The sequence below is a fragment of the Gossypium arboreum genome, chromosome 10, assembly GCF_025698485.1.
Source record: "Gossypium arboreum isolate Shixiya-1 chromosome 10, ASM2569848v2, whole genome shotgun sequence".
In the NCBI taxonomy this organism is placed as follows: Eukaryota; Viridiplantae; Streptophyta; class Magnoliopsida; order Malvales; family Malvaceae; genus Gossypium; species Gossypium arboreum.
The window spans coordinates 92,023,603-92,039,207 of NC_069079.1; the positions used below are offsets into that span (position 1 = coordinate 92,023,603).

General features: G+C 32.1%; 1 long non-coding RNA gene across 1 annotated transcript; it reads right to left on the bottom strand.

Moving 5' to 3' along the window:
• Window positions 1–5,451: 5,451 nt before the first annotated feature.
• LOC108489666 (uncharacterized) lies at window positions 5,452–10,817 on the bottom strand. Its single transcript, XR_001872040.2, has 4 exons — window positions 10,554–10,817; window positions 9,489–9,551; window positions 9,266–9,389; window positions 5,452–5,688 (listed from the first exon to the last, which is right to left on the bottom strand). It is a non-coding gene; the product is annotated as an uncharacterized LOC108489666 (long non-coding RNA).
• Between the last annotated feature and the right edge of the window lie 4,788 nt (window positions 10,818–15,605).

Consider the following 15,605-nt stretch of genomic DNA (forward strand, 5'->3'; position numbering starts at 1 on the left):
GCTGTCCGCAACAGTTACTGCAGTAGACTATGCCAATTTCATGAATCTTTCCTTGGCCTTACTAATCATCCATCATACATGACACAAATTATAGCCACCTTATCAAAATTAAAGTTTCTAAGACTCGTGGCTATAGGTTCTAGCATCCCACTCAACGACCACATAGGCCATTTTCACGTGGCTTAAAGTTCACAACCCACAATTCAACAAAACATAATAGCCTATACATGCCAAATGTTCTCCTAGTTCAACTACGAAGACAATACCAAAAGATTTCCAGCCGGTGTGATGACTTCAACGACGGTTCCGAGCACGCAACAATACGAGTCCAAGAGACCTAAAATGGGTGACAAGAAAACACCGAGTGAGTTTATAACTCAGTAAGTCATAAGCATTCATCAACCATCCATTAATAAAATTTTCACAACATCAAACAATAAACGAGGCTAGGTACTTCATCCATATCGAAACTATACCATAATTCCTCGGACCTTTCGGTTCAATCTCATACCAAGTCATACATCCACATTTCATATTCTATACAATAAGATATTTGAGGCATTTTACACACCAACTCATTCACACCACAATCATACAATTGCAATCATCACATAGATTTAAAGCTTACCAAGCTCAACCCCGAGCATGAACGTATTGCCTATTCGTCATGAGCTCAAGGTACTTACCCGATCCGCTGTCCGGATTAACTCGATAATGTCGCACACTCAGTGCCAATTGTAATGCAAGAGCATATAGTGAATCCGCACACTTAGTGCTATATATTTTCAGCTCGCACACTTAGTGCTATATAATTTTCAGCTCGCACTTAGTGCTATATATTTTCAGCTCGCACACTTAGTGCTATATAATCAAACTCGCACACTTAGTGCTGTACAATTTTAAACCCGCACACTTAGTGCCAATCTTGTCACCGTGTCCATTTATACCCGCACACTTAGTGCCGAGACCAATACCTTATGCATTTTGCTGCCTTTATACATTCAACAATGGCATCATTCCATACACATACATTTTCATTTACACATCAACTCATTTAAACACAATTGCGTATATATTATGGTCATTTACATCAACACCAAATATATGCTTAATGACTTACATTATGTAGGGTAGAACGGTTCCAATTGGCTACTCGTTTGCTTTCTCCTTTCCTTTGTCCGATTTAGTCCCCTTTGCTCGGAGCTAAATCAAACAATTCACCTCTCCATCAAACACAAACATACGGCATTCATATACATTATTATGATTATTGCGAATACTTAACACAACTAAGCTAAAATTTACTCAATCTCATCTTAATTTATTGCTACTTATTCATCAAATTCCCAATACAAGGTATTTAACACCTATGCAACAAAACCGGATTAGCAAACACCCATAGCCCATGGCCGATTACAACTTAAACACAAGTCAACAAGATCTCATGATTTCAAATCAAACTCTTCTCAAGAATGCACCATGCGAACCCTTAGATGATTAAACATCTAATTTAGACAATCTTAGAACATCTAAACGACACTTGTTCAAGGCATTAAACCACTACATGTTCGGCTATTACCTTGGTGCATTAGAAATTTATACTATCAATAAGCTCAACTTCTTGCAACAACAATTTCTTCCTCAAGGTTTAAAGGCTAAAATCAAATTATTCTCCCATTAACCATAAACGAATGTACCATACGTCCATCAAGATTTCAAGATTCTTTTGGCTTGGGTTAAGTAAGAAGCAAGATGATTAACCTAAAACAAGCTTGAATTTCAAAACAAATCTAACACTTTTCACTAACCTTTCTTCTCCTTCCATGACCGAAAGTCTTTCTCCCTCTTCCTCTTTACATTCGCCAAGAAGAGCTTAAGTTCCAAGCTTTGTTTTCATCACCCTCTTGCTAGCTAAAGAAGAATGCCGATTTGCTTTAGGAGATTTCCCTATTCCTTCATCTTTTCAAGTCATGGCAATTGTAACAAAAATGGGGAAGGATGAACAACCAATTTTCTTCCCCTTTTTTTTCTTTGTTTTGTCACGGCACAAGAGTATCCATACACACATTTTTCTTCATCATTTTCCCCTTTTTTTTTTTCATTTCTTTATTTCCCTTCCATAATGCACTAGGCCAACATGTCTAGGACATGTTTTCTTTGCCCATCATCATGTCATGGCCGGCCACTAACCTTAAGAAATGGGTTATTTGACATGCAACTCCACCTTTGTGTTAACATGCACTAATAAGCCATTTAAAATTAGCCTATCATATTTCACCATGTTTCACATTTATCCCTATTTAATAATTTCTCACAAAATTAGTAAAATTAGAGAATGAAACTTTCACATATGCATGCACACACATAGTAAGCATAGAATATAACAATTAATTATTTTTATGACTCGGTTTAGTGGTCCCGAAACCACTTTCCGACTAGGGTCAATTTAGGGCTGTCACATTTTCCATGTAATCAAATCATTCAAAAAGAAGAGAAATTTATTTTGATTATTTGTTTATACTTATAAATAGAACACAACCTAGCTTTGATCCCAATTATTGAAAAAACGAGTTTGGAAAATGTAGCGGAAAAATAAATTTAGGGAAAAACCAAATTCTTAAAAATTTCTCCAAAACAATATATTGGTTGTGATATCTAAAGTAATAAATACTTAATCAAAATTAACCTTTTCGATTCGTCTAGGATAAGTGCTTCGATCGAGTAGTTTTCTTCGTTATTCTCAAGCTCACATTTGCCGAGTGTGGGCTAGTTTCGAATTAGAAAACTTTTCACAAAAATTACCAGTGGGTTACTTTCGTAATTTCTATAAACTTTTGGGTTAAGTTATAAATTAGAAAAATATTTCTAAAAACTTTCTGGAATAATCTCTTAAGAGAATTTTTTCTTTACAACTTTCTCTTGAATTCAAGTGTGTGTCAATAATAACCCAAGGCTCTCTTTATATAGGGAGAGTTTAGAGAGTTTAACTATGATTAAACTTAATCACTTTAATATTAAATTAATATAATATTTATCAAGATAAACATTAAATTAAATTTAATATTAAGATGATCACTTTAATATTAAATTAATAAAATACTATTAAGATAAATATTAAATTAAATTTAATATTAAAATAATATTATTTTTGGAATAATTAATCTAAAATCAAATTCTCTGTCAAAGTCCAAGTAAGAGTGTAACTCTTCCACTGCTCAACCACCATCGGCACCGCCAGGTAATGCGGTGATGCGAGCACGACACCCTTACAAAGACACCCGAGCCGATTCGATGCAGGTCAATGATAACCAAACCGGTCTTGTCCAGCCACCGGTTGGACCGTCGGCCTGGTTTCACATACCAAGCTCAGTTCGACCAGTTTTTGGGAATTGGTCTCGATTTTGGACTCCCAGTCCCAATTTACGATCCCAGGTCCAATTTTCAAGTTTAATTACCAATTGGGCCAATTATATTACTTGAAAATTAACTTCAAAAAGTATTATATTAATTTTAATTAATTTGATTAATTTAATTTTACTTGATCAAAATTAAGTTTTCCAAAAATCACTTTGATTTTCCAAATTAATTTTTCAAGAAAATTCTTTAATCAAATTCTCTAGTTGAACAGTTCTTACGACCATTGAATAAATCGACTCAATTAAATTATTCAAAGTTGTAGAATTTTTTTTTTATTCAAATGCAGTCTGATCGAGCTTTTGTTGAGCTAGAGGAAGAACCAATTGAACATAAAAAATTAGGCTCTAGTGATTGCAATTATGTCCAGAAGCATCGTTCTGGTAATTTACTATTATTTAATCATGTAGTCAATCCACAAAAAATACCATGATTGAAATACAAAAGCAATTCATCCAACTACTTTGTCCAATGACCTTGTTATGTGTATGTTATCCTCATATGATATCCTTAATTCCTTTAAGTTAAATTCATTTACTCAATACAATCCTATTTTTATCTTATTGTCACTATTTTGTCTTCTTAATGATTAATATGATCACTATCAACAAATAATTATGATAATTGCTCGTTCGAGAACTAACAACCATTGGCCACATTTCATATTTATCAATTCACATAATGCCAATGAGAGAATATCATTAACTCTTTAATTGAGCCATGAATTTCACTGTTGCTAGTAAAACCATGCTATATACAAATCATGAACCCAACATACTAGCTATGGTCAGTAACTAACTCAGGATTTAGATAAATCACACCTCTAAACCCTAAACTCTTAACCCGTATCTGTCACCAGAATAGAGTTACGTGGCATTACTAAACGAAAGCAAAGTTCTGAATATTTTCATATTAATTCAAGTCACAATCATCTATATTTAACAATCGTATTACAAATGCGAAACATACGTTCAATACAATTCAAGATTTACATCACATCAATGCTTATGACTTAATCCAATGTATAATCATAAGTTTTATCATTCACCTCAAAGCTTAAATAAAACATAATCCAATATATATATATTTAAAATCATTTAATCCATATACAGAATATATATATAACATATCAATAAAGTTATTATTGAATATTAAACCTTTATTTCTATTCTTAATTAAGTCATACATATACACAAGATATATATCAATTTAACTAAGTTTCATTACTAACCCTTTCATTCATATATGCGGCATTACTACCTTAATACTACCTTAATCTATGTGAGATCCATATGTTTGCATTTTAACACAATTTAATAACAAGCATTCGGTTATAAATAACTCATTTCAATTCTATGTCTACTTGGCTAATTCAATTCATTTATACATATTTAATAACTTATAAATATCTAACGAATTTATATTGCCATGCACATATACATATCAAACATATTATAAGCACATATACTTATACATGTAAAACATTTTAAAACTCAACTAACATGACATGACCGTCTACCAAGTACACATATGTCCTTTTATCATTAACCCAAATGCTTATATAAATCTAAATATGTCCTTTATCATTAACCCAAACGCTTATATAAATCTAAATCCCAATGTGTCTTACTTAGTACAACCGCAATTCAAGTGTCATTCACATCATTAATATAGTCCATCAATGACCACTCAATTTAAACCATGCATATGTCTTGATTTTTTTTTTACCTAACGTCACATAACCTACCTTAGCTTAATTAACACCCAATGGAAACATATAGCTGAACACAAAGTACTTCACAAGTACTTCACAAGCTTTATATACTTAGATACATTTCCAAAATAACATAAAAATGATCAACCATGATATACGGCATAATAATCAAATAGACTTAGACCATGACTCAACTAAAACCGAATTCGAACCTAAGATTAAAGCCATTTTCAATTCATGAAATACTTACCACAAACATCATCCATTCATAGTACTACTCACTTTAACTAAACGAATTTAAACCATTATCAAGCATAACCAAATTTCTAAACCAAACTTACTAAATCTTATAACTAAGCACCCATAAAACTAAATCCAAACAAAAATAGCAAGCTATATTAGCATGGCTTTAATTACATAACCAAATTCAACATTTCCAAAAATATATTGCAGCCTACACATGCCATAGTTCCAAAATGCAACTTTATAAATACCAAAAGCGGTCAATAGTGTGATAGACTTTGCTGACGATCCCCGAGCTTGAAACTTGAATCTAAAATCTATAAAATAGAAACAAATACACACACAATAAGCTATTATAGCTTAGTAAGCCATAAGCAAGTAAACAATCTAGTAATATATCCAACTCATTTTAAACTAAACCGAATTATACTAGCATAATTATGCTTAGTCTCAACCTGCCAATTTCATAAATGATATTTTTGTCTTTATACAAAATTCCTACCTTAGCTGAATGCACAAATAACCAATATAAGTAATTCATATTTCACTTACAAGGCCAATATAAGGCCAATATATCATTAGATAATCAAATATACTTATACTCATAAACACAACTCAAGCATCATAATATATCATCATGTACACATTACCTAAATGGCCGAATACACATGGTTACATCTATACACATATCACATATCATTTCGAAGGCAATCACAATATATCTATCAAGATCGAACATACACATTCTACATTTACCTCATAAATCATTTGTATCAAACATTAAGTACTTACTTACCTTATCACAAGTGATATTAACCTATTTCATACCTGGTCATTTAGCTTATTCAACATGCACATTCACACCTTATCGTAGCCTGATGAACCATTCGAAATTGGGTAGGACACTCAAATAAACACATAAGTCGTACAATGCCAACGTCCCAGACGTGGTCTTACATGTAGTCACATATCGATGCCACTGTCTCAGACAGGATCTTACTCTTAAACACATATCGGAATCACATATCGATGCCATACTCTTACTCGTACACATATATCGAAATCTTACGTCATGACATATGTATCCTAACTATTCCTAAGGTTCATACTGGGATTTCGGACGTCGTAACTTGATCGAAACCCATCCGAAGATATATTAGCCAAGCTTAGTCATATTCGGCCATAGCTTATATATATTCACACATTTCATACCAGCATGTAATATAAACATTTAACTACCACTAAACACGTCTATTTGCTTATAAACTTACCTCGGACGATGTAAAATGGAACAGGGAAGCTAATCGACCACTTTCATTTTTCCCCGATCTAAATCTGATTTCTTTAATTCTTGATCTAAAAATATTCAAATTAAGCTCATTCAAACATATTTTCATTCAATTTAAATCCAAAAACACATAAATGGGCAAATTACCATTTCACCCCTGACATTTACAATTTTTACAATTTAGTCCATATTGCACAAAACACAAAATATACAAAATTTCAAGATACCGATGTTGGGCCGAATTTTACCCTCTCATACGAATCCATATATTTCATTTATTTTATATTTTAGTCACTCAAATTATTATTTTAGCAATTTAGTCCTAATTACTCAAAATCATCAAAAACTCCAATACAAAACATGTTAGTCTAAAACATATCTTTCATAGTTCATCATCAGACAACAAAAATCACAAGCTCTCAATAATAGCATAACTCAAAATATTCACCAAAAAAAAAAATTTAAGCATGAGTTTTGTAATTCTCGAAGTAACGATCTCAAAAACGTAAAAATTATCAAAAACTGAACAAAAAAACGAACCTTGATTGAGCTTGAGAGGATGGCCAAACCTAGTTCTTTTCTTTTTTTCTTTCCTATTTGTTATTTCGGTGGTGAAAAAAAATATAACATGTATTTTACTTATGTTTTATTATGATATATATTAACATTTTAATTAATTACTAATATAACCTTTATAATTAAATAACTTAAACACATAATTCATGGGTACAATCGGCCATTACCTAATCAAATGGTCTATCTACAAACTTCAACTTTAAAAGCCAATAGCAATTCGGTACTTTATACTACTAACCACCAAATTTTCATCTTACGCGATTAAGTCCTTTTATTTAATCGGATACCTAAACGATAAAATTAAATTACAAAAATTTCACATATATAAATTCACACAAAATAAACACATAAAATCATTTTTAAATATTTTTCTGACTCAGATTCATGGTCCCGAAACCACCATTCTGATTAGGATCTAAATCGAGTTGTTACACTATGAACGTCACAAATGAATTAATTCACAAACGGATTCAGAATTAATTCATATTGGGTCCAGTTCAATGTATCATTCTACCAATGAATACATGTATGTCTCTACTCATGGAGTCAACTGCTCTGATAGCCAAGATTAGTCATCTACCCAATTGGAATTGTAGACGATATAATAATCCTACTCAGTATTTGAATCAAATACTCACTTTGATTTTTTTACGGGATTATGGATTCATTTAGATTATCTACTAAAGTAAGTTGTCTTTCTCGCAATGTAAATGTCCTTTACAATGCCACTTATCTTCAGTTTAAACTTTAAACAATCAATGAGCTAATATTTGCTTGTCACAATTTCGCTATGCATGCAAAATATTAAAGATAGAAAATACAAAAAGATATAATAGTGTAATGTGAAATTAACTTTATTTTTTTATTCATCGTTCAAATAAATAGAAAACAGTTACATGTTTATTAAAATATGGGCACATTTCCCAGTAAAAGGGTCTTTGTTCCTGGAAGGTTGATATATGATAATGTGTTGTTGGCTTATGAAATTCTTCATTCTTGTCGACAGAAGAGAGCAAGGAAAAAGGGTTTTATGGCGCTAAAGCTTGATATGAGAAAAGCTTATGACAGGGTCAAATGGGGTTTTCTTAGAATGATGATGGAAAGGATGGGCTTTGATAATGATTGGGTGAATCTAATCATGACATGTATTACATCGGTTTTATACTCGGTATTTGTTAGCGACATGGTTGGTGAGGTCTTTATACCGAGTAGAGGGTTTCCGCAAGGAGACCCTTTGAGTGTGTTCCTTTTTCTAATATGTAGTGAAGGCTTATCAACATTGATGAAATTGGCTCTAAATAAAGGTTTAATGAAAGGGGCCAAGGTCAATAGAAGGGGACCGCAGATCACGCATCTTCTTTTTGCAGATAACTACGTATTATTTTGTGAAGCTATTGATAAGGGGGCCCAAACAATGAAGCGGGTTCTAAACAAATATGAGGTATGTTCTGGTCAATGTATTAACTATGAAAAGTCTACTATTTTCTTTAGTTCAAACACTTCAGAGAGAGATAGAGTGGTGGTTTCGAGAACCTTGGGGGTTAGGCATTCGAATGATATTGAGAGGTATTTAGGGCTTCCAAATTTAGTTAGAATGAGGAAGAAAATGGTGTTTCAAGGTCTAAATGATCAGTTCAGGAAGAAAAATGATAATTGGAGCATGAGGTTCTTGTCTCAATAGAGAAAGGAAGTGTTTATAAAAGCAGTCATTCAAGCCAACCCAATGTATTCTATGATGTGTTTTTTATTACCAAAGTTGTTTTACGGGGAATTGGAGAGTATAATGCCACGATTTTGGTGGCAGAAGGAACATGGACGAAAGGGCATCCATTGGTGTGATTAGAATAGATTGTGCGACCTTGAGGAAAATGGAGGATTAGGTTTCCGTAGTTTAACCAAATTTAAGCTTACTTTGTTATCCAAACAAGGTTGGCACCTAATTCAAAACTCAGATTCATTATTAACTCATGTTTTAAAAGAAAAATATCACCCACAGTGTGACTTCTTAGATTCAATATTAGGAAGCATACCTTCTTATACCTGGCAGAGTATATCGGCAACGAAGGGACTCTTGCAGAAAGGGTTGTGCTGGAGAGTGGGTAAAAGGGAGAAAATCTCAGTGACAGAGGATGCGCGGGTTTTAGGAACTGCGAACTACAAAATCAGTGGCAGTATTAATAGTGGTATTACAAGAGTATCAGATTTAATAGATAACTTATCTTGAACTTGGAAAGAAGATGTTATCAATTGTACCTTTACTAAAGCTGATGTGGGTAGAATCCTCCAGATTTCGTTAGCCACGGTGGTGTACAAGACCTATTGGTGTAGAAAAGTGAATATTCTGGTGGATTCTCGGTGAGAAGCGGTTACAAAATATTGCTAGAATGAAATTTTGATCCTAACGCTATGGATTTACAGCAAGGTATTAAAAATTTTTACCAACAATTGTGGAACCTTAACTTAAGTGCTAAGCAAAAAATTACAATAATCTCATGAAATTTCCTGCCTACCCTTAATAATTTACAGTTTCAAAGACTGGGGGGAGTTACAGTGTGTTCAAGGTACGAATGGGGAGTGGAGAATATTATGCATGTGTTCCAAGTTTTCTCTCTGTCATTGGAAGCCTGGACTATATTAAACCTCACATGGATTGTATCTATGCCAAATTTAGAAAATTGGGAATGGCTCACTTAGGTCTTTAACAGGAGCTCTACTTCTCTATGTTGACTATTCTGTTGTACCTGATGGGTAATTTGGATAGAGCGAAATAAGAAATTGCATGAAGGGAAGCTTAGTACTAGGAGGGGGATCGCTGAAATGACTCACGGATTCATTAAGGAAATGGACGAAGGGGGGGAAAGAACCCTTACCAGGCAGTGGATTGTGCCCGATTGGAGTCCACAAGAAACCTAGTCTGTTAGAATCAACCTTGAAGTGGCCTATGATTGCAGGCGGTATAGATCGGTTTCGGGGATGGTGGATCGAAACAATAGAGGTGAGGTTTTGGTCTTAAAATCTACTTTGAACATGGAGGTTGCATCTCCGTTCGTAGCGGAGGCTTGTGCATGTGCTTAAGCAATGAGGTTAGGGTTAGCCATGGGAGTAGAGAAGATAGAGATTGAAGGCGATACATCGACAATCATAAAGAAATGTTTGTCCACAACCATTGAAAAATTGAAAATAGGTGCGTATATCATAGATATTCAGTACAAGAAAAGTGGTTTTCAAAGCATCCAGTTTAAATACATCCAAAGACTAACAAATAAAATAGCACATAAAATTGCATCAGAGAGCTTAAAAAGACGAGAGGAGGTTTACCTGGAAGGATTCATTGCCCAGATATGCTTTGGAGTCGCTGGGATCTAAAAGACAAAGAGAATGGGATATTGATTGATGATAGCTTTAGGGTTTTTGCCTCGGGGAACTGTAACCGACAACAATGTTTTTGAGATTATTTGAAAGCATGAATGGGGGCCAGTTCATTTCGGACTGGGTTAGTTTGCTGTTTTTAGTTTTGAACTTTCCCTTTTTGTTCTGTGTTTTGCTTCTGGGTTGGGGTTGATGGGTTTCTAGCCTATTATTTGTTTCTGTTGGTTTTCTTTGGTTCTAATAAAATCTAGTTTGAGGTTATTCAAAAAATAAAGATAAAAGTTTAATTATTACATAGTAATTATATTTTTTATTATAAAAATTTTAATCTTTTAAACGTGTTTGACTAATAGAATGTAATTACAATGTAATTTTAATGTTATATTCGATAGTATAAATTGTAATTACACATTTAAATAATTTTAAATACAAAAAGATATTAATTATTATTAAAATATCAATAATACTTGAGAAAAATATTCTCTACACAAATAACAAAATCTAAAATCAAACCATCATATATGTTGTTTGTCTAACACCCCAAAACCCCACTTAGAAGTTTCGACCAGATTTCAGAGGTCAAATTGGCCACCGAAATGGTTCAAAACAAAACATTGATTTAAATAATAAAGTTCATTTTGAAAAAAAAAATTTACTTGCAACTTACTAAAACTAAAGAATAACTTTACCAAAATGTTTTGCAAACATTGAACTTATTTTTCACTTAAAACTTACTTGGAACCAAATTCGCATTTAATGAATTAAACATGCTTTCAACTAAAACGAAGTTGAAAAACCATTAACAGAAACTTTAGTTCAAAATTTGTAACGTTCAAAATATTCTTTTTACCTTGATTGAAAATCATAAACTTATTGTTAAAACTTGACCAATTGCAAAGGAAAAGTTTTAATCTCAAAACTTATGAAAATGCACGAAATTTGTAAAATAACTCAAACCAAAATCACAGAATTTTTACAAACATCCAAAGTCCAAATAAAACTTATACCACAGTCCACAAAAAATAATTTACAGTCTGAATGAAAATAGTTTATCAAAATTTACAAAAAACTTTATTAAAAACCAAACCGAATTGAAAAATTTTGAGACATCCGATTTGTGAAATCCAACCTCTAATCTCAAGGGTTACCTGAAAAGAAGAAAAAACTAAGGGGTGAGCTACGAAAGCTCAGTGTGAGTCTTAAGCATATGTAACTAAACGGTATCAAAACAATCAAACAATTCAGTGATAAATAATTGAACCCACATACAGAAGTCAAATATAACTATATTCAAATATCAAATCGAATTTAACACATCGATTTAAATTTTCTTTAAATAGATATGCAAATCATATTCAAATGCAAAATGTCATCAAATCCCACCTAACCAGCCTCTACACACCGTCTTAAACCATCCATCACACACCAAATAAGGGTATGCTAGACCCTTTCCAACCTCTACATACCAAATTTTGGGTTATGGTGGACCCATCCAACCAAATCACACCATACACTGGTCATATGCCACATGTTTGCTACGCAATCAAGCTGCTAATGTAAATGCGGTTTTACAGCTATAATATAATAGTAATGCAGTTTAATTGGAAAATCGAACTTCTCTTCATATTCATATCCCAACCACTATGTAATGCAAATAGTATACACACAGATTTATAGAATTAAACATGCTCATCTTAAAATTCCATAACCAATAATCACATAAACAAACGGTTTAAATTAGTTGAACCAGAATATGACAAACTAGTATTCAGTTACGAAGTACCAAATAAAACAGTTTGACCTTTCTCATTATCACATTCAACTATTTTCGTATACCAGATTAAGATACCACAACATACACTGTTTATGCAAATTCCCAAAATTTAATCATATGAACACCTATACATATATATAAATATTCTAACAATAATAAGTCCTTCAAGGACCTTATCGAACAATATTTATGATCCAAAACTTACCTAAAAAGGTTTAAACATGCAAAGGGACTCTTAAGGACTTAAACAAATCATTTAACATTAAAAGGGTAAAATTGCAAAAACAGGGCCACACGGTCATGTGGCCAAGCTGTGTGGTAGGGCCTAAACCGTGTGGTAGAGATACACGACCATGTGGCAGAGAGACACGCCCGTGTGACTGAAGTACATAGCCATGTGGCCAGACCATGTAACTTACTGTGTCCGTGTGACAAAATTTTGCAATTTTAGAAGCAGAGGAGACATAATCTTGTGACTGAATGACATGCCCATGTGACATTGATACACAGCCATGTGGTTGAGCCACACACCCGTGTGTGATCGAAAAAATCCCCAAATAAAGGTCACACGGCTATGTGGTCAGCCCGTGTAACCCACCTTAGGCTATGTGACAGGATAACTTACCTAATTTCTTAAGCGGCATATGGCCGTGTTGGCCTCCCATGTGTGGTAGATACCCGTGTGTTCGCCCATGTAGCTCGAAAACCACTCCAAACCTTGTAGCAAAACACAAAATTAAACCACGAAAAACATCTCTAATTACGAATGTTCGAGCAACACACCTGAAAATATGCTTCCAAAGTACTAAACAAATCAATTGATACTCCTCAATAAATTGATCTGGTACGACACAAGATTGACCAAAGAACTAACAATTGATGATAATGTTGAAACAATTGAAGCGACACAAAACTACTACAATTAATAATTACCAATGGCGTGCAAAAGAAAAGAACCCAAGAACAAAGGTGAATTGAGAACAAGAAAGACAGAAAACAAAAAAAAAGGGGCAAAAAGGAAAGCAACAACCAAAGAAAATGTAGAAAACTGAAATTAGGGAAAAGTTTAACGTGAGAGAGAATGAGGGAAACATGGAAGTTATTTTTGGGATTTTCCTAACTTTTCTAAGAAAAAAAAAAGTTAAAATAAAATAGAATTTACCAAAATCCTAATTTGATAAGTTGAAAACAAAAAAAAAATGGAAAATAAATTCCTCTAAACACACACAAGGACTTAAACCCAATATCAAAGGGTAAGCTAACACTTAGCCATTAAACCAGCAGACTCATTCTTTTTCTGAAGCGCAAAATTTAACTTAAGGGTCCATCCAAAATGCTGACCCAACCAATAAACCTTAATACTTCCAAGCCCAAATTCGAGATGTTTCAATTAGCCCAAAAAAGTATTCGACAATAAGCTTATAAATAAAAATAAAGAGAAAAATTAAAATCCTAAATAATTTTATTTTATAACTCTAGCATTTTATATTTATTGAATTATTCTCTCTAGCCATAAACATATACTCATTATTCTTAACTAACTATAAATAATTAATAATAAATACTATGTAACCTTATTAAATTTATTATAAATAATTTACAACAAACACTATGTAATTTAGTTAATTATTTATTAAGTTCAAATGTACAAAAGATTATCTTTAATCAATAAAATTTTCAAATTATTTAAAAATAATAATAAAATAACATATAATTATATTTACAAATTAAAATATATATTCAAAAATTAAAATATTATTATTGAATAAAAACCTTTTAGACTTAAATTATATATGGGTATGTTTGGAAATCAATTAGATTTGAGTGTAATTGTTTGTAATTACATGCTAATTATTACACTTCTCATACTTCTCCGAAAATTGAGAGTAGTTACAATAATTATCCAAACATACAACAAGTGTGTAATTACAAATAATTACATTCGAATCCAATTATTAGATAACTTTTTAAATGTGTTCTAAATAAATATAAAAATTAAATGGGTAAACTACCAAAATAATTACTTTTTTGAAATATAAAGGGACTAGTTGTGCAATTTGACTTAAAATTTTAGTCTGATATGATGAAATAACGGGCCAAGTTAGACTACTATTACACCATTAGCAACAGTTAACAATTCGGTGACCGAAAAGTAACAAAATGATAACGTAAGTGACTAAAACATAACATGTCAAATATAAATGACTAAAATGTAAGCTGAGACAAATAAAAGTGACTATTTTAGTAGTTTACCCAAACTAAATATATAAAAAATAGATACATATCATCCTTTCAGTTTATTACAATTAGGATAAACTACATCCAAGATTGCTATATTATTAGTAAGTTTACGTTTTGATTGAACAACTTCAAAAAGTTACAAAATAGTCAGTGAATTATTTGAAAATTTTCATTTAAGTCACTGAATTATTTGAAAATTTTTATTCATGTCACCAAACTATTAAGTTTTTTTCTAAAGTCCAACTAGCGAGCTCCAAGAGACAATTCGATGATAGGTATAGTGGATCAGTACCCATTGACAAATAGAAGAACGTATCTTAGATCCAAGTTGATCTAACGGTCAAAGCCAGAGATCGGAGAAGAAAGTTGTTTAGCTTTTGGTTCACAGATCCGTGACGTTCAAGGTTATTTCATGAAAAATTGAATTGTAAAAGAGAAGGGAAAGAAAGCTTTCAATTTGTGCATACAGAATGTAATATAACAGCGATTTTAATAACCTAGTAATTAAAATAAAATTTTTTGAATAGTTATGATAATTTTTGTAACTTTTTGAAATAGAATGGCCAAAATATAAAAATACTAATAACTTAGTAACCTTGAATGCAGTTTACCTCATTATTATTATTATTATTATTATTATTATTATTATTATTATTATTATCAACAAAGGATGACGGTGCAGTATTTTTCCTGGTGCATCGCAACGCTCGATCTCCTTAAGGTAAGATGGGCAAAGTAAAAAATAAATAATAAAATTAATTTTGAATACATAGAGAAAGAAACAAATTTTCTATTCACTTATTCAAAAAAAAAAACTACTCACTTATTTAGAAAATGTTTGGAAAGTTACCTAATAATTGATTTTAGGTGTAATTGTTCATAATTACACAAAGGTGACATGTTTCGATAACTATTATAATTAATGAATCTCATTGAATTGATTATAATTGGAGCACCTCAATTATACATTCTAATTCTCGGGAGGA